The sequence below is a fragment of the Rhinatrema bivittatum genome, chromosome 1 (assembly GCF_901001135.1).
Source record: "Rhinatrema bivittatum chromosome 1, aRhiBiv1.1, whole genome shotgun sequence".
Taxonomy (NCBI): domain Eukaryota; kingdom Metazoa; phylum Chordata; class Amphibia; order Gymnophiona; family Rhinatrematidae; genus Rhinatrema; species Rhinatrema bivittatum.
Genome location: NC_042615.1, coordinates 109302479 through 109324282, shown reverse-complemented (window position 1 = coordinate 109324282; position 21804 = coordinate 109302479).

Sequence of the window (21804 nt, the reverse complement as noted above, 5' to 3'; positions counted from 1 at the left end):
ATATATTCCATTCAAATTGAAGATGGGACACCATGATTACATCTTTAGGAGGCTGTATGCCCACCTCCCTGGATACAGATAGATTTGTTTTGTGCCCTCCCCACAGGATGAAATCATAATGGCCCCCGCTTCTATATTACATGGAATTCACCTTAATAACAAGGATTTTTAGGTTTTTGTTGGGTGAGTGCTGATCCCTTTGATTTCTTTTGAAGCTGAACATGTGGGAAGTAACACCCTTGGTCCTTTGTCCCCTTCTCCATTTATTTTCCCTAAAGATTACCTATGTTGTGCAACCAAAAGAGCAATCCATTTGGAGGAATGCCTGTACTTGCTTTATTAGAAGCTACACCATATTAAAAAAAAAAAAAATCTGCCTAAGTACAGGTGGCATCGAACATTGCTGTTTTTATGGAATATTCCATTATGAAATGCATACTCTGTTCTCATAGAGGTTTCAAAGTGTTTAGCCAGTGGAATGATCTGATTTACATTCAGTAAGTTCTTAAATCTTGGGAAAATAAGTACTTTTGTCTGTTCTATTATGCAACATGATACCAGCGAAACCAGAAAGACTATCCACTATGAAAAGATATCTTTCAGTGCAAGTCTCATAGGAGCACTAAAACATTCAGGTTTATGTACTAGCTATTAAAGACTAAATGCTTGGCACAGGAAAAACTCTGTGTAAGAGGAGAATGCTTTTCAAAGAGTTGACAAGGCTAAAATTTGAAAAGAGCATACTTAAAAGACAAGAGGAAAGGCTAGCTGATGTGCTTTAGTATGATGAAGCCGCTGAAAGATATACCTCAGAATCGAGAAACGCACAAGCAAAAGCAAAGTCTAAAGAACAGAAGCACCAAGCCTTGCATGCTATGTCCCAGCAAAGAAGAACCAAACCTAAATACAATACCAGTGTATTTACATGGTCATATTGTTATCCCAGATGCTTTCAGCAATTGTGCGTACCCATGTGATATGTGCATGTACCTCTCGTGTAGAACTCTGCACATTAGTCGTTGTTTCCCAACCAGAGTGCCATGGCACACTGGCATGCCTTCAGACTAGATCAGTTGTGCCATGGAAAAGTCCCCATTGACTGATGCTCAGATCCAGGCCAGGGTCCTAAGCTCTGCTCTCAGCAACAAGACACCAGTGTTGGCTCTTAAACTTATAGGAACTCCCTTCTGAGAACTCCTCTTCTTCCAAGCGACAGCGTGAGCCCCAGTGTGTGATAATTAATGGCAGGCATGCAGAGCAGGAATGGCTGGGATCTGCTTTGTACAGCAATACGTATTGCACACAATACTCCCTCATCTTCCCTCTCTGAGTAATTCCAGCCTCTGTCTTTCCCTCAGGCTGAGCCAGACAGGGAGAGTTGCACTGACCACTGGATGTGACTCATTTTGGGGACAATTTTTATTCCTGTTTTAATGCACATTTTCCCTCATTTTTTCACAGCATGTTAACTCAGATTTTTAACAGGGGTTTTAACTCCTAAAAAAATTGTGCTAAACAAGGAGTAAAACCAGTGCTAAAATTAGCATGAGTGTATGAGTGCATGTAAATCCCATGTTAAAGAAGGCATTAGCTACTCTGCAACAATAAAGGGAAATGCATTAAAAGGTAGACAGCTTAAGGCACATTTTCTTAATGCTGAAATTTTAATTCCTGGGTCAGAGCTGAAGTAAGACTTAACTCATGTTTTTTTTGTGGCCATGTTATTCTATTGTAGTGCTTAGACACTGGGCACAGCAATAGAATAAATTCAGCCACTAAAAATGTTAGTTTATTCCATCTTGGACTCAGGAGTTTAATTTCCAGTATTATTTGTCAAGGCAGACACCTAGAGCTGAACAATATGCTGCCACTCTGCATCCTGACTTTAACATACTGTTTAGCTTATGTTTTGAGTTTCTTGCTATGCCTTGCCAAAATGGCATTCCATAAGAGATTGGCACTATGCATACCAACTTGTGAGCACATTCCCTCATCCAAGGCCATTTTGGCAAGAAATGGCAAGAGAAATCAATAATAAAATCACTGAGGAAGGCACAAGATGGCGCCGGCCATCCATTGCTCCTACTATGTGACAGGGGCCGACCAATGGCATCAGTAGCCCCTGTGACATCGTAAGGGTAAAGGGCCATTGGTGCAATTTTGATTTGTAGCAGGCCCGACAGCCCGGAGGGAGAGATCGCTCGCGGGACCCCACTGGACCACCAGGGCTTTTAGTAAGTCTTGGGGAGGGATTGGGATGGGATGAAATTGCCTAATTCGTGATAAACCAATGCACATCTCTAGTAGATAGTGCATCAAGCTTGGTAGAGAGAACATGGTACAAATCTACTCTTCTTTCACCTTTTATCACTCCAAAACACATTAAATCTTCACTGATGGTAACTGTGCTGTTCATATGTATGACTGTGCATGTAAAATTGGCTCCCAGAACCCACCCCACCCCACAAATCTCACCTCAAGTTACTAGAGCCCCCTTTTACAGTGGTATAAATAGTTAACTATTTTGTGAACCTCTACAGAGGTGTGCTCTCTCTCTCTCTCTCTCTCTCTCATAATAAAAGCCTGTTTGGGCACTTCTTAGCTTGCAATATGAAAATATCACAGGTGCAACAAATTTAACATGCATTGCAGTAAAATAGCTATGTGATGCAGTACCTGGAAAATTACCATAACCACACACCTTTTTTTTTTTTATTGTGGGCACTATTTTTGCTATACTTAGGTCTAAGAGAATGGATTTGATTGCACTGCTTATGTTATCCCCAGCCTAGCCATTATATACCTTCATTGGGAGACATAACCTAATTCTCTCACATACTTTAAAAATCTGGTGTACTGCAAATAAACTTTTAGGTTTCAACTCTGAGGGGATGTCACCTATTTCTTTGCTGACAGGAAATCCTAATCTCTCTGCAGTTACTATGTCTGAATACGTGGGATTGGCATGATAAGGGCTTAAGAATGCTGGACTAAATTTGGAGGGGTAATTAGTTGAAATCCTTTGAGATCTTGAAAGACAAATTTGGTATCCCTAATCACACACATTATATTTTCTTACAATTACGTACAGACATTTTTCAGAGCCAGAGGAGACATGGAGGTGTTGAGGACATGAACGGGTTTGGAAACACTTCTGGTTCAACCTGGCCCTAACACCAAAGTGATTTCTTACCTATGTACAGTATATATTTGCAAGATGGTACACAAACTTTAGAAACCAAAACCTTTGATAGAAAAATGGAATTCAGATCTGTCCCTGGCACTGGATGCAGATGATTGGCGAGATATATGGAGATTTACCCTCAAACTAGCCGAATGTTGAGGCTAAAAAAAAGGTGGGGGCGATAGTGGGCGATTGGCCGCATTGCATGGTGCGGTTTTGCCCACCGTGGTGCGGCTGCGCCGCACACTATCGCCCCCACAGCGCCACGGGAAAAAGTGTTATTTCCTGCGGTGCCGCCGGTAATAATGTGAAAAACATTATTGCCCGCAGTACTGCCGGGAGATAACTTCACCCAAACCCCGCCTACACGTTTCCCCTTCTCCTAAATAGAATAATACCACCACGATACGGGCACATCGCAGAATAAAGAATGATCCTGTTAGAGAGCTTTTTTTGCTTATTAAATATTACATACAGATCTCCTTTGTATTTTACCAAATTTAGTGCAGCTAGTCTGCTGTGTTGGAGAGGATATGGGGTTTCAGCTTCCTACCCACATATGTGGTGGGAATGTTCAATTGTATAGGAATACTGGGGAAAAGGAGCAGGCAAATAATACACAGGCCATAATGAATTTCAGTTTGATGTTAAATGCTCCTTTCTGTTTATTGGATAAGTGGGGATCTCTTGATCTTAATAAATCCATAAAGATGTAAATTATACACTTATTACATGCCAGCAGAATCACTCTTGCTTATTATTGGAAATATAGTCTGATTATTATTCTGTGGAGGACTGTAGTAGCTTATATTGCAGTGATGGAGAAGATATCTTTTGCTTTTAAAGATGACTGGAAGGGATATGAATAAATATGGGGAATATCCTGGATTTAGAGGCATGTGCATGTAAATCTGGATTTGTTCTTATCTCTACTATTTTCCTTTTACTTTAGTGTCAACAAATATATCATTGGTCAATGTACCTCATATATCTGCTATATTTTTCTTTCTTTTTTTTTTTTTTTTTTGGAATGACCTGCCGTACTGTGGTTTGTTGTATACCATTGGGGTCTTTAAATAAAGAAGTATATGTAAAAAAAAAGCATGCGCATAAGTCCCAAGTCCACCCAGATTCCACCCCCTGGAATGCCTGGGCATACAGTGTAATTTTAAGTACATTTCCGCCATTTCTATGGGTAAAGCACTAGGGATGTGCTTACATTTTAACAAAGTTTCCCATTGCATTTAATTTTGTTTTCAAAATGAAATAAAAGAAAAGCAAATGAAATTTTCTTCATTTTTAAATTTTGTTTTGAAGTCACCACTGCCACTTTTAAAAAATAACACCACCTACTCCAGGTCACTCCTCCTGCCCACCATACTCACAAAAGTGACCTTCCATCCCATCCCAAGATCTCTCTTATCTCCCCCACTCCTCTAACCCCTTCTTACCTCATCAGTGAGTCTTCCATGGACAGGAGCAAACCCAGACACTCCTGCTCCACAGCTCTGGATTTTCACAATGGCAGTGGTCAACCCAAAGCTGATTCCATTAGGTTGTATGACAGATTCTGCCCGTGGAAGATCCGTGGAGTGGAATAGAAGGGGTTTGGAGGGGTGGGGAGGTCAAAGGGGTCAAGTGGGGCCAAAAGGAACCTTTTATTTTGTGGGTTTGGTGGGCATGAGTAGGAATCCTGTTTCCTTTTGTTTTTCTGTTTTTTAAAATGTTATTTCATTTTGGATAAATAAAACAAAATAAAATAACAATCAAAAAGAAAATGAAAACAATAATAAAACAAAATGAAAAGTTTCCAGTACACATCCTTATAAAGCACAAGTTTACCTGAAGTCCCTTTAAAAATTAACCTCCTTTAGTCCCTGGACTCGGCCCCACAAGCCCTCCTCTCCCTTCACCTGAGATTTTGATTATTAAGCCAAAATCATGGTCGGCTTCCCCACCTACACCCCTACTCTCCCCCAAGAATAATCCTGTAAAAACACATAACTGAATATCACTCTTTCAAATATTAAACTTACTTCTCACCAATCAAAATAGTGTTCAGATTCTGGTGTCACAAACTCCCTCCACTGTCAGGTACCTTGTAAAGCAAAAACAAAACAAACACATACAAAACCTATAGAACAAGGACAGGTAATGCCAGTCTTGGAGTGTCACAAACAGGTCTGGTTTTCAGGATATCCAAAAATAATATGCACAAGGTATAGTTGTAAGCACAGCTTCCATTGTGTACGAAACTATCTCATGCATATTCATTAAGGATGTCTTGAAAACTAGATCTGTTTGTGGCACTCCAGGGCTGAAGTTACCTACCAGTGTTACTGATGCAACACCAAAAATCCTTTCCATGAAAAAGCAGCAAATGTTACACAAGGCCCTAGAGCACCAAAACAAAATATGTTGGACTGTTATAGATTCCTACACAGAAACTGCACACTAGCAGAATCCCTCACCTTGGAAACACAGAGACAGAGCCTCACCAAATACAGAACACCTGACTAGAAATTGGAAATATACAGGGAAGAATTGAAATAGAAACCCTGAGAAGTCAGACTTTGCATGCAGTGCAACAATAACGAAAGAGAAACAGATATGCTTTTCTTCCTATACTGGATAAAATACAAAGATATAAGGGATGCACATTCCCAAAGCTGTCATATTCCAATCACAAAACAGAAAATATCAGTTTATTTTACATTTGTTGTCTGGGCATTTTTAGAGTGTTCAGGTCAAAAACTTTTTCTTCATTTTGTTTCATTGGGCAGGAGGGGATTTCTCATCCAAATTCTTTTCTATTGTGAACTTTTTTTTTTTAAATTGAGTGTGCTATTCAGAAGCAATGTCTGCTATAACAAATAGCGTACACTATTTCTGAATAGCACATAAATATTTGTAAATAGAACATGCTATTCAGAAATAATGCACACTTAGGTTAAGTCTAAAAGCCTGGCACACACCAAAACCAGAAGATACGCGTGTATGTCTGGCTGGCGAGTGCCAAGCGGATTCTAAAATTTTACCATGTACGCGCAAATCTCCTAGTACACGCACAAGTGAGAGAGCCCAAAAAGAGGCAGGGCATGGTATGGGAAGGGCAAGAGCGGGACATGGGCATTCTGGGACTTTAACTTGAAATGTGTGCATAACTATTTACATCCCTGAGGAAGTCTGCTACGGCGGACGAAACGAGATCTTCGTCGGGTGATTGAACATATAAATAGACATATAATATTCTATCTATTACGGTATATACTGAGAGGGAGTGCGATGTATATTATGTGAAATGCTCATAAGATATTTGTTGATATATTAATCATGTTGGGGTATTATTTTATAAGTTAGAGAATGGTATGTGTGTGGAAAGTATGATTGGGGGTAACGAATGAGTGAGTGGTTTTTAATAATTATTGTCTAGCTAGGAGTTCCTATGTATTAGAGGAGGATGATTCATATTGAATGTGTTTAATAAAAAAGATTTATTTGTAGAATATAGTATTGCGTATAGGACCTCTGATTGTATACTTCATAACTATTTACCTGCACAAGTGCACGCTGGGGTCCCCAGTCGCATATCTTTACCACTGCTGTGGAAGGCGTGTAAGAAATAAAACAAAAACTAGACTAGTCAGTGGGATTTTAAGGGTTGGAGCTAACGGGTTGAAAGGGAGGCTAATAATCTAGGGAAGTTTGGAAGTCCTATCTCTTAACTGGGCGAACTTGGACAATTAGTAATGGCAGCGGCATGCGTCCCTTATAAAATTTCCCCAATTACGTGGTAGAGGTGGCATTTCTTCACACATGCACGTGTCCATATAAAATTGTGCACACATGTGCAATGTTCAGTTTGTTTTATTCCATGTGTGTATATATATGTGCACATGCTATAAAACGGCTGCTTCCTTTGCCGCAAGCCGGCCTATGCACATACATGTGTGCCCGCAAGCAGGCATTAAAACTATTGTCAAAGGTTTCAGTTTAGAAACAGTGTGCGCTAATTGGAATAACACAAGGAATTTCTGAGTGTCAAGCATTATTTGAATAGCATGCACCATTTGAAAACAGGGTGAACTATTTCTGGAAGGAAGTTTTTATCTGCCCTTCCTACCCAGTCATCCAGGTGCCCCTCAATCTGAGGGATTCCTTTACCAATCCAGCAATTTGTGGAAGAAGGAATGGATATCCAGTTTCTACTGTAACTGGAGGAGAGAAAAGGAAGTGAGCTACCACACAAACAGCAAACAGCTGAGGAGGTGTCTATAGGATAGAACAGAGAAGGACAGGAGACAACTGGAGATTTCAAGCAGTAGCACAGCCAGAAATGATTGTTTTGGCTGGGTCCAAGGTTAACATGGGTGAGCATTAGATAGGCATTCAAATCTGTCATGGTAATTATACTTTTATTTATAAATGATACTTTAAAGTTTACCTGACAACATATTTCTAAATAGTCAGCTAGTGTTATGATAATTTTCATATTTTACATGCAATGACTGATGTCATGTCTGTTAGGTCTAGTTTGAATTCAGCAGCAGCAGCAGCAGCATTTAGGGAGTATGTGTATATGTTATTGCATCTTTGTGAATAAAGGCTATAATATTTGCTAAGAATTTTACATTTTTGTGTCCTTGTACTTTTGAAAGAGGTACATTAGCCATGAAAGTTTGAGAAACACTGCTCTAGAACACAGTACACCTTCCCGTTGGGAAATGCATATTGGAAAACAGAACAGACTGCTCTGCTATAGGTGCCTATTCTGAAACATGCTAGCAGAATACCCCACCATGATCACACTGACAAAACATATAGAACCTCACCAAATACAGAATAAGTGACCACAAATTAGAAATAGAAATATGTAGACAAAAGCTGAGTTGAACCCCCCCCCAAAAAAAATCCCAAATCTGCCTGCAATTACAATACTAAAGAAAAAGAAATGTATTCCTTTTGTGCTGTGAAAAATACAAAGATATCAGAGATGTATGTTTCCCAAATTTGACAAATCAAAAAGAAACACTTCCCACAAACGAATGAGCAGTAATACTCCTGGGAGAACAAGACATTCACTTTTATGTACCACTTGTCCTTCCCGATGGAGACCCAATAGGTTTATAACAATAATAATAATAATAAGCAGAAAATAATCTAATTACCATCATTCCAAAAGTGCACCCATCCTCAAGTATAAAAATAGGAGAAACAGCAGTTATAGTAACAAAATATGTTGTATGCTGCCACTCCTCAGACCTCTCCCTCCCCCGATCACTAGCAGTCTCACTCTCACCCCCCAAACTTCCACCTCTGTCACTAGCAGTCTCAGTCTTACCCCCCAGATCCCCACCTTCATTCCCAGCAGTCTCACTCTCAGTCCCCAGATCTTCATCCCCCACCCTCTCAATACGTGCAGTCTCCATTCTTGACAGTCTCAATCTCACCACCCCCAGAAATCCACCTCTATTCCTGGCAGTCTCACTCTCACCCTCTCAGACTACCTCCTCCATCTCCAGCAGTCTCACAATTCTCCCAGGTCTATTCTAAGTCTCCACATCCTCCCAGGCCCCCAGCTCCATCCCCAGCAGTCTCGCTCTCACAACTCATCCCATCTTATCCCAGCAAACTCACACCACCACCTTTGAGACTCCCACCTCTATCCCTAGCAGTCTTGCTCCCACAAAGTAAACTATCTCTTAATGTTAGTGTCAGGCATATCCCCCTCTCTCTGCTCCTCTGCTTGAGCACTAGATGTGACTGGTCCCATGGCTTGTATAGCATTTCAAACTAGAGTAGGAATTCTGAAATGAGCAACCCTATGTTTCTTTTATCTCCGTCTTCCCTAGAAGGCCCACCACCGCTGCTGATCTTCTGTCCCACTGCCAACTCAGGCTGCCACTGATCATCCCAGTCCACCTCTTTGAACTCCTTTTACTCCTGCCTCAGCACATGCATGGACTCCTCTTTGGCGGCATAGTGATGCAAAAACTGCCTGTGGCCCACCACTGATAATCTTCCTGTCACCACTACTGATCCTCACTTGGGCTAGGATTCATCATTCCGTGCGGAATAATGAACCCTGTGCTACAGGGGGACGGGGTGTGTGTGTGCAAAGCAGAGGGCTGTCGGGCGATAGCCTGCAGCCAGCCGCACCACGGTAGTGCTGTTTCACCTGCTTTAATGCAGCCGGCTGCAGGCTATTGCTTTCATAAAAGGTGGTGCTATTCCCTGTGCTACTGCCAGCGATAATACTCGAAACATTATCGCCGCTGATTTCCATAATTCCCTCACTAACCTTGTCCTGACTCCTCTGCTCCTCCTAATTTAAATCTTACCACTGAGATAAGGGTCTATTGCGGCTTGGAAAATAACCCCCTTAGGCCTGGATTTATCAAAATGGACTAAATATCTCATGCAATAGAAAAAGGGGTGTGTTTTATGGTAATACCTATAGCAAAGTGCTAAATTACTGCAACTTTGTTTATTATCAGGGTGGGGAAGGGGAGGGAGAGAGAGAGAGAGAGAAAGAGAGAAAGAGAAAGAGAGAGAGAGAGAGAGAGAGAGACACTAGCCATAATGCCTCACACTAGATAGGTATTTATATCTCTATGGGAGGCCCACCTAGTAACTCGAGGTGAGGTTTAGGTATTAGTGTAGGGGTTAGGGGCCACTTTGACATTCAAAGTGAGATGTACGAACAGAACAGTGCTCTCTTGTGAAGATTTGATGACCTTTGGTGTGAGGAAACTCACCCAAAGTGGATGGGTAACATCAAACTAGGTTGAGAGAACATTGCACAAATCTAATCTTTGAGTGAGTTTCCTCACTCCGAAGGTCATCAAATCTTCACAAGAGAGCACTGTTCTGTTCGTACGTCTCACTTTGAATGTCAAAGTGGCCCATAACTCCTACACTAATACCTAAACCTCACCTCGAGTTACTAGGTGGGCCTCCCATAGAGATATAAATACCTATCTAGTGTGAAGCTGTTATGGCTAGTCTCTCTCTCTCCCCCTCCCCCTCCAATGAACCCTAACTCCTCCCCTTTTTCTGATTTGCTTCACACCATACGTTATGGTGCTATCACATGTGTTAAAGATGCTTAATTCATGCGAAAACACCATAACTCTATTTGATAAATGACTCTGTTACTTTGCTGCCACTGATGATCTTCCTGCCTCTGTGCTCCCACAGACTCCTCTTTGTTCTTGGCTGATCTTTCTTCTCGGTTCCTACACTAATTCTTCCTGCTGCTGCTGAAAGAAGTCTCGTGAATAACAGCTGGTTGCTTGCTTTTGGCCCCGCAGGGATACTTGCTAATGCACAATAAGTGGGTGGGCCATAGCCCACCCATGGCTATACCACAGATTTCAAAATCAAACTGTAGATCCCAGGTATTCTGAATGGAAAATCTAATTTGACTCCATTGTTACAGTTTACCTAGGGAAATTCCAAGTCCATTTTAAGAGAAGAAAAGGACCCAGGGGGAGAGATTAAGGGATTATAGATTCACTGCTTTTAAATTGCTTATTGGATATTATCAGAGAAAGTTTTATCAAGTGCCATTTTATCAAATTTAAACCGGTTTTTCAACAAAGTTTATGCTGGAACACTACTACAGTGTCCAGATTTTTTTTAATGGCACAGAAGAGGAGAATACATTTAATGTCCAGGATTTATCCTCCCCCCTATGGAGAATCCATAGGGAGGAGGATAAATCAGGGCAAAAAGAGATTGAGTAGTGTGGATGGAAGGTTTGTGCTGATAGTGAGTGTGAGCCCTGTAATATTTTGAAGTTCACCCATTGGGTTATAGTAAGGTAGTGAGTGCCCTAGTTGGGGAATGATAGATAGCGCTACAGTTACTATACTGTAGTGCTATAGGTTAGGTGTACCTTTGGGTAGGGAAGAGTCAGAAGTGAAGCAATCTGGGACATCTGAGGCACATTTTTTTCTAGAGAGAGAGCTTGGAGAAAGGAGTCTGGGGTAAGGGCTGATGGAGAGGTGGGAACTTTGAAGAAAGGGACCTGGTAGAGGAAAATGGAGAATAGCAGTATATTTCAGGAACTGAAAAGAATGAGAGAGAGAGAGAAGAGTGAAATCTAGCTCTGGAAAGACAGGGGAACTTAAGAAAGAGGGACTTGGCAGAGATGGTTGGGCGATGCATGCCTGATCAGCTCTGAAAGATTTTAAGAGCAGAGGAGAAAGCTAGGGATACTCTTCTGAAAGTTAAGGAGACACCAGAGAGAACATTGGATGCCAGCAGAACATTGGCATCCAGCTACCTGTAAACCAAGGGGGAAGGGACATAGATATCCTGAAATGGAACATCATGGTCAGTGGAAGACAATATATCTCTATTAGGGGTGTGCAGGCTAAAAACTGTCATTTAGCCCCCTGCGTAATGGATTATTATCTGGCGCAGACACAATATGTGTGGGGCAGCCGACATCACGAAGTATTAAAGCTTAGCCAGGGGCAGGAAGTAAAGGAATAGGGAATCCAAATAGTGGGAGGGTCTGAGGACTAGGTGATGTAGGGCACTGGGGAGGGGGGGTTAGTCGGGAGGGTGTCCCTCATTGGCTGCTACAGGAGCTGCAAAGGCACCCACAACCGATAATCCCCCCTTTTCGAGTGGAAAAGTTCTGGCAGCTTTGCCACCCGCTCCCCCCCCAACTAAGATTAGGGTTAATTAGATAGACACAGCCCAAACGGGGTGGCAGGGTGACCAGTAGATAAGGAGGAAAAAGCAAGAAGAATACACAATGTGTGCTAGCTTTGAACAGTACTGGAGCCCAGTGTTTTAGGGGCAGCAAAATTCCCCTTTGCTTCAACAGTGGGGGGACGTCGCAAATAACAGCAAGCAGCAAGTCAGGGTCCTGAACTTCTATTGAACGGGGATCCCGGATAGCAGTCTGACTTCAACAGCCGGGTATGCAAGGATTTGGAGCAAAGAAACAGTTGGCAGAGCTAATCAATATGGCCTGCCCCCCTTGCATGACTGACAGTTTTATTGCAAGTGTTTATGTTAACTATCATGTAAGTTCCATGAGTTATGATTTAATGTTAAGTTCTATGACTGTTTGCTAAGTGGAAGCTTGTGCTGCGGCCATAATACACCCACATAAAGGTTTAATATATATATTGAGAACAGTCTGGTGTCTTCCTTACAATAATGCGGGGCAAGGCAAGGTATGCAGGTATGGAAAAAGGGGGGGAGGAGGGGTGAAACAGAGGCTTGCACCTCCACATATTGTGTGTCTTGTCATGTCGTTTGAGGGTTGATTTTTGTTGTTGTTAATGTTTTCCCATTTTTTATTTTTTTTAATGTTTCAGAAAGAGTGCGTACTATTTATGTATATAGTGTACACTTTTTCTAAATTGTGAATACTATTCGGAAACAGTGCACACCATTTTGGAAATAGTGTGCACTGTTTCCAAATAGTGTGCATTATTCAGAAATATTGCACGCTAAAAACGAAAGAAGAAAAAAAAACACAAAATTGTGAGATTTTTCCTATCGTTTATTTTTGAAAATGACAAGAAATGACATAGATCATGTTGTTGATATGGTCTATGTTGGTTTAAATGAATGCACAATCCTTGGATGATAAAGAGGTCCCAACTGTACAATTTAATGGTCCAAGGAGAAAATATTATTCAATCTGCCCTAACAGACAGGGAAAGAAAGGAAATCTTTTATATTCTCCAGAGGGAAAGACATTTGGCAATTGCCAAGAAGAGGCTAGATAGAATGCCTATATAGAACAGAGTTCCTCAGAAACTTGCTGGAAGTTAAATAATCCAAATATTTTGCCTGGATTGAGAAAAAGAGGGTCTTGGTCAAATGAAAACATTTGCATCTATCTCAATAAATAGTCATGTGAAACCCAAAAACTGTCTTTCCAATGTCATTTGTGGCCAGAAACAGCGGAATCTGCCAAGTTTCCATTCAACACACTTCTTAACCCTTATGCACACAAACTTTCTGACCTCTATGAGCACAATAACTCACTCCCAACACCCCCATAATTCCTGAAGACTACATGGACGGTGATTATAGCCAATGAACTTGAGACCCTTGAGACTTCCGGGCTTCCATTCCAAGGCTCTAATTTATAGACTAGTATCTTTGGAATTCTTTACTCAACTTTATTCGCCAATTCACCTCCAAACATGAATTTAAGAAAGCTATAAAAACATGTCTTTTTCACTTGGCCTTTCCTGAACCACATCCATAACTTTCCACATCCTGCAATTTCTCATTGACTGTCCACACCTTCCTCTTATTACTGTTACGAAGCCTTTGTCATTTTTGCTACCTTTATTTTAATTTGTTTGTTTTAACTTATGTCTTAGGAACTATGTGTGTTTTACCTTGTAAACTGCCTAGATCTAACATTGTTTTATAGGCGGTATACCAATAACTTTTAAATAAATAAAATAAATAAATAAATAGGTCATGGCAAAACAGATCAAGATCTGCCTCAGGAACTTCTCTAGGGTGCCAAATAGGAGGAAAGGTGTTCATTGTTGCACTTTCCGGCCGCTTCAGCAGCGTGGCCGGACCCGCTCACCTTGCTACTCCGTCCACCAGCACCGGGCTCACCTCCTCAGCAACCTCGGCCTGTTCACGGTGTCCCCGGCTTCCCCGTGCTCCTTCGCCCGACCAGGCCTCGCAGCGGAGCTCCCGCATCCTCCTGCTCCTCGGCCCCGTCCCTAGGCACGCGTGTGGCCAACATCGCTCCTTTTGAAGCTCCTAGCATGGGGAAACCCAGGTCCGACGCTCCCTGATGATATCACCAGCCTGTGGTATATAAGACAGGGCTCGCCCTTAATCTCTGCCTTGGAAATCGGGTCGACACCATGAGTGTTTCCAGTTTTCGTATCTGTCTGTGTTCCAGCCTTTGTTCCAGTCTCGTTCCAGCCTTTGTTCAAGTCCTGCTCCAGTCCTGTTCCAGTCCTGTTCCAGTCTCATTCCAGTTCTGTTCCAGCGTCCTTCTGTTCCAGCGTCCCTTGTATCCTCATCTCCCCAGGTAGTACCTTCGGACTGTCTTCTCGGTACTGACCGCGGCTTTCCTTGACCACGCTGACTACTGCCTGCCTCTGACCTTCTGCCTGTTTCCACGACCACGTCTGACCGCTGCCTGCCTCTAACCTTCTGCCTGTCTCCACGTCCATGTCTGCATGCTGCATGGAACTGACCTCTGCCTGAACTCGACCATGTCTGACTGCCTCCTGAAACTCGACCCCTGCTTAGGCTGACCACTCCATGGACTGACTACTGGTAACCCACCTCTGCCTTGCCTGACTATCCTTGGACTGACTATTGGCACTGACCCTTGCATTGGCTGACTACGCTTCCTTGAACCTGGCATGGATCTTAGCTATCCATTCAGAGACACTCTTCTGGCCTTCACAGACACCAAGGACTTCCGGCCTAAGGGTCGACCATGTACCCTTGCTTGTGGTGGGTACACCTCTGAACTTCCTGTCAAGGAAATCCTGCGAGGCCCACCTAAGACCAGGCGGCCCAGGTACTCAAGGGCTCAACCCGGGGGTACCTAGGGTTACTAGTGGCAAAGCTCCAGCTATAACCTCTGTCTCCTCTTGTGCTCCGTCTCCTGGTGGCAGGCGCTCTCTGGGTCCGACCAGGGGGCCTTCCAATCCTGCACTAGGCCAAGGGTCCACCTCCTGGCTCAACATTCATTTATTAAAACAAATATGTAATATATTGTAAACTTTTCATAAACAATATTATATTTTAAATTTCTGCATTTATTAGGAGGTACTTAATGATCATCATGCTAAAATGTCTTACTACATTACCTGACTTATAGACTTCTATAATAAAAAATCTCAGGCTTCATATATTATTATACATATATACAGGAATCTGTAAATCTAATTTGCAACTTATAAAATGTTAGTCCCTTCACAGTTGGAGTCAGCACACCCCTGCATAGTTAATAATGCAATTTTAGAACTTATCAATAGATTCTTGAAGGTGTCTAAAACATTGCTATTCTATCTGCATTTCTGCCACTTTGTTTGAATTTCTACAGCTGTAGTCCTCACAAGGGGCCCTTCCTTTTCAAACCTGTCAAGTCGTTTTGACATCCTCAAATTTAGAATGTCACCAGCCAAACTGGAAATCACACATTTCTGTAAATTACTGCAACATAAGTGCTGTGGGTAGGATCATTGGGTAAATACTTTTAATTCTACCTCGCAAAGATATGATTATTTATTTTCAGGGTCAATGATATTTTATATCTCCACCTGTACAGTCTCTGAGTATCATATTATCCTCTATTTTTCCACAAAAGTTAGCAGGGGCTGGGGCAGGCTGATGTCTGAACAACAGCAGTATGTCCTGCTATGGAGGAGATTTGGGTTTGAATCCCAGAAACAGTTTTTACTCTTCGAGCCTGCACAGCTGGAAATATCCAGCTGGAAATATCCAGCTGTGCAGGGCCACAAGCCATGTGGCCCTCTGGTAGAGGGCCACATGGCTTGTGGCCCTCTACCAGAGATCCTTGCTGCAATATCTGGGTTATAAAATGAAACTGTGGGGCCTAACCAATATATAAAAAAAGAAAAGTTGTCTGATGTGTACTTATACATATGTCTTTCTGTGTCAATACCCTATGTCCCACTGCATCCTAGCATCTGGAATAAAATTACTGCTGTAATACAGAGCCTAGTACAGGGCTTTCCAATCCTGTCATGGGGACATAACTACCAGTCAGGTTTTCAGGATATCCAAAACGAATATACATGAGATAAATTTGCACAAACTGGAGGCTTAATATATGGAATTTTATCTCATGCATATTCATTATTGATATCCTGAAAGCCCAACTAGCTATGGCATCACCAGGATAGATTTGGGAAGTGAACAAGACGTGTAGAATAGCAAATTCTTTTTACTACTATAAATACATTTTGTGTGCATACACAGAGGCATAGTTTCTTATTTCGAATCCATTTTTTCCTAGAGACTTGGTACACAGAAAAACCATGACTGGGATATAATTGCACCGGGTTACAATCTATTCAGGAAAGAAGAGAAAGGAAAAAAAGGAGGTGAGGCACTGTATGTAAAAAAAATATTAAAGCAACGGAATTGCAGAGATTATGAGGTAAGGAGGGGGAGGCGCTGTGGGTTAATTTGGAAAGAGAGAATAGAACATCTATTTATACTGGTGTAATATACAGACCTCCATCATAGACAAAGGAGATGAACTGAGATTTAATGGAGGATATTCACAAAATTGCTATGAAAGGAGAGGCTTTATTCTTAGGGGATTTCAGTCTACCAGATGTAGATTGGGATATCCCAGCTGCAGTGTCTTCTAGAAACAAGGAGATCTAGGATTCTCTGCAGGGAGAATTATCCTGTCAACTGGTAATGGAGCCCACATGTGTGTGTGTGTGGGGGGGGGGGGGGGGGGGGGCGATACTGGACCTGGTGCTTACCAATGGGGACAGTATCTTTCATGTTGTAGTTGATGTTCATATGGGATCCAATGACCACTGGATGGTGTGGTTCAGTATTAGAGCACTAGAGATGAAGGTTTATTCAAAGGCAAGGAACTTAGACTTCAGGAAAACCAATTTTGTTAAAATAGGGCATACCGCAAGGAGTCGCTGGCTGGTTAGAAAATTCTAGAGGAATTAGAGCAGTGAGAAAAACTAAAAGGAGATATTATAAGGGTAACTAACCGTTTTTGTTAGGGAAAGTAAATAAAAGAAAGAGGAAAAAGAGTCTGCTATGGTTTTTTAACAAAATAGCTGAAAAGATAAGGGAAAAAAGTATAGCATTCCTAAACTACAAGAGATCACAGAAAGTGGAAGAAAGGTAACAATATCTGATGAAGCTTAGAGAAGCTAGGAAAGTAGTCATGAATGTAAAAATTAAAATGGAAATAAAAATAGCAAATATGGTAAAAAGAGGAGACTCTTTTTTAGATATATTAGTGATAGAAGGAAGTGCAAAAGTGGCATTGTGAACTGAAAGATGAAGGGGAGGAATATGTAGAGGATGATGAGAAAAAAGCAAAACCAACAAATATTTCTGTTTGTTTTTCACTGTGGATGGGCCTGGTGTATGACCACATAAAACAAACACAAATTAGACTAGAAGTAAGATAAAACTCAAACAATTTTTAAAACTGTGTGTTCATGAGGAGCTAACTAAACTTAAAATAGATAAGGCCTGGGGCAGTTCTATAATAAGGCAGGGTGAGGCGGCAGTTTCAGGTGGCAGAAACTTGGGGTGGCAAAAAATGCCTCTTTCAGAACTCCACTGTGGCGTCTGCCTCACACTGCCTGCCCCTACCACGGCTGAGGGATGCTGCGGGCTACTGTGGGCTAGACAGGAGGAACGCTGCCAAAGGCTGCTGCCGCCAGAGGCAGGCCAGCAGTGTCTGAGGATAGGAGGGATGTTGCTGTGGGCTGCCACTGCTGGAGGCCAGGCCGGTGGTAGCTGAAGATAGGCGGGACACTGCTGAGGGTCACCGCTGCTGGAGGCCAGGCCGGTGGCGACTGAAGAAGGGGACAGGGAGTGGGGTGAGGGATCAGGGGTCAGAGCGAGAGAGGGCACCATCTTGTTCCTTGCCTCAGGTGGCAGAGCCTTGAGGGTACTAAGAGAGATATTTTGGCAGCTCCACTGGCTGACCTTTTCAATGCTTCATTGAAGTCAGAAGTAGTTCCGGAGGACTGAAGAGGGTAAGATATGTTTCCTATTCATAAAAGTGGAAGTAAGGAGAAGGCTGGGAACAATGGGCTAGTTAGATCAATGGTGAGCAAATTAATGGAATCACTGCTGAAACAGAGGGTAGGTAGTGCAGTTCCTGGAATTCAATGTATTGCAATACCCAAGGCACGATGGTTTTATTTGAGGTAAATCTTGTCAGACGAATCTGATCAATTTCTTTGTTTGGATGATCAGAGTTTTGAATCAAGGGAGAGTGATACACATAGGGTATTTGGATTTCAGTAAGGCCTTTGACACGGTTACACATAGGAGACTTATAAACAAAATTGAGCGCCCTTGGTATGGAACCTGGAGTGACTGACTAGATTAGAAACTGGCTGAATATTTTAGGATTTTGTCTTTTATATAACCTCAGCCTATCTTCATGACACCTCTCCACCAGAAGAGACCCTCAGTGTGCCTCACCACTAGTCTTGCCAAGCTCCTCTTCACTGCCTTTGCCATGCCCAAGAACCAGCCTTGTGTAAACCCATCTTGCCATAGTAGCCTTGTCTTCTCGTGGTGTCAATTCTGGCTCTGAGACCTGACCCTTGTTCTGTCTTTCCTTGTGGCCCACAGGCCTTCCAGCTTTGCCTTGTGGTCTTCAGGCCTTCTTGATAGCTTCTATCATGCCTTGAGGCCCTCGGGTCTATCCTGTCTTGCTTCCTGCCTTGAGGCCTTATGGCCTAATTTACCTTATATCTTACCTTTAGGCCTTCTCTCTATCTGCCTTGTTGCCTTCGGGCTGCATGTTCTTTGTTCCCTTGTCAGCCTTATCTCACTCCTGCCTTAGTCTGCCTTGTTGGTTTTTCTTGTTTGTTCCAAGTATCTATCTTGCTTGTATCAGAGTCCTGTTCCTGCCTTGTTTAACCTTTGTCTTGTCTAGTTCCAGGTCCTGATTAGTGTCCAGTCTGCCAAGCCTGTTCTGCCTTGCCTTCCTTCTCCTGCCAGCCAAGCCTGTCTACCTTGTCCTGCCTGCCAAGCCAGCCTGCCTTATCTTCAGCCTTGCCTTTCCAGCCTTGTCCTGCTTGCCTTCATCTAAGTCTGTCTTCTCCAAGCCTTATCTCCAGCCAGCCTTGTCCAAGCCTTGCCTGTGTGGATTCACCACTATGAGGTACTGCTTCTGCAGAGACCTACTTGACCCCAGAACCCAAGGGTCAACCGGCAGGGAATGGGGCTGGCTAAGCAGAAGACTGGCCCTTGTCTTGCTCTGAATCCTGACTTGCAGTCCCGTGCCACTCCCCAGGTGGGTGTGGCACGGGACTGCCACACCCACCTGGGGAGTGGAAGGCAGCAAAGGGTAGTAGTAAATAGATTTTACTTTGAGGAGGAGGAGAGTGTCCCTCAGGGATCAGTCCTAGGACCAGTTTTTTTTCAACATTTTCATGAGCGATATATCAGGATTGTTGGAAAAGGTTTCTCTTTTTGCCAATGATATCAAAATTTGCAACAGGGTTGACAGCCAGGAAGGTGTGAAAAACATGAGGAGGGATCTTGCAAAGCTCGAGGAATGGTCTAGGGTCTGGCAGCCAAGATTTAATGCTAAAAAATGTAGAGTAATGCATTTAGCATATAAAAGCCCAAGGGAGAGGTACAATGTTGGAAGCAATATTCTTCTAAGCACAAAAGAGGAGTGGAATCTAAGGCTTATTATATCTGATGATCTTAAGGTGGCCAGACAAGTGGATAAAGTGATGGCAAAACCCAGAAAGATGATTGGCTGCATAGGGAGAGGAATGGTCAGCAGAAAAAGGGAGATGATATTGCTCCTGCATAGCTCCCTGAGAAGACTTCATTTGGAATACTATGTATCATTCTGGAGACTGCATCTTCAAAAGGATATAAAAGATCTAAACAAATAGAGATGTGCATTTGTTTTTCCCAAATGAGACAATTTCAATGAAATTGTCTAATTAGGCATGGTTTGGGGGGCAACGAAAATCAGGGGCCTATGAAAAAAAAACAACAACATGGGAAAAATAAAGTTTCCTGCGGGGGCCCAAAAATGAAGCCCGAAATGAAAAAAAGAAACCAATGCACATCTTTATAAACAAGTACACCTTAGAGGAAAGGTGAGATAGGGAACATATGATAGAGACATTTAAATATCTCAAAGATTTGCATGCACAGGAGACTAGCCTTTTTTTTTAAAGGAAAGGAGGCTCTAGAACAAGGAGTCATGGGATGAGGGTGATAGGGGGTCGACTCAGGAGTAATCTCTATAGAGAGTATTGGATGCATGGAATGGCATCCCAAGAGGTGGTAAAGGTAAAACCGGTATCTGAATTTAAGAAAGCTTAGGATAAATCCAGGGTATCTCTGAGGGATTGATAGGAATTGTAAGGGTTAGATAATTTTTTTATAGCTCTTTATTTATTGAAAAGAAGTTTCTTCTTTTTCTGGCATACAGCATAAATCAGAAAGAAGAAGTGGAGCACAGCCCTCACAGAAACTCAATAACAAATTTATATACCATTACAAGACATTGATATTTGAATATAATGGGTTACAAAGCAGAGGATACTGTATTACCATAATGCTGATGATACATCTCCCACATTTGTTAATACCTAAATGATTCCCCAATCCAAATCAAAGCTTTTCCAAATCAGCCACATCACGCACTTGCGCCTTCCAGTGGACCATATTAGGATGACATTTACAAAAAGTTGCCATTGCAAATTGAGCTGCGAGTAACAATTGTCCAACCAATTTATGAAATGTGTGAGGAATAAGTGACCCTGTCCATCTACCCAGTAAACCTAACAGAGGTGTAATAAAAACTGGAATATTGAGAATGTCAGATATCTCCTGGGTCACCTGTGACCAAAACTGCTGGACGGACGGGCAAAACCACCACATATGTATGATTGTACCCAAATGGCCACAGCCCCGCCGATAGTTAGAACTCCTATCAGAATGAAAGTTAGAAGAATATACAGGTATATGATATGTCCTGTGAAGCAACTTAACCAGGAATTCCATATGTTGAGCACACATAGTAATGTGATGAGTTGATAGCCAGATACTTTTTCAAGCTTGTGTGCCCAGATTCAGACCCAAATCAGAATTCCACTGTGTAATCAAATTGGGGGGTTGTAAAGGAATCATATTTGTCCCTCAAAAGACTCTTATACGCCATGTTTATCCCCTTGCGTTTAACCCGGGGGGTCAATCAGATAAAGCTCCACAACCGTGAGAGACCTCAGGGGGTCAGCCACTGGAAAGTGACATGCTACGACTTCTTTTAAATGGAGAAATCAAATTCCCCCATTAAATCAGAGAAATCATTCCACAACTGAGAAATACAAATCAAACCCTTGGGGTTCCAGTTCCTATACACTGGAGTAAAAGTGGAACCAGACAGAAGGGGATTTTCATACAGAGGTGCTATGAGAAAGAGTTTACCCACATCCCGACCCAGAAATTTGTTAACTTGTCCCATCCCCATACAGACAAGGTATGGGTTAATATTGGACTTAATCTACAGATCCTTCTAGTCATAGAGGACCCAGTGGGGAAGAAAGGGCAACATGGCTAAATTAACCAGTTCAGCCTGTAATTTCTCCAGGACCAATCACTGGGCAGCATCCCCATGAAGCCAATCATGTAAAATAACAAGCCTGCAAGACCAGTAATAGAGTTGCAGATTAGGGAAGGCCATGCCCCCCTGCATCTTAGGTAGCCATAACTGCCCGAGTTTCACCCAGGCTTTATGTTTTTCCAGATAAATTGGGCCATCAGTTTATACAGCTCAGCAAAAACCTTAGAAGGGTCTGGGCAGAGAAGATGCTGAAATAAGTACAGCAGCCTTGGCAAAATATTCATTTTAAGTAGACTTATCCTGCTCGCCC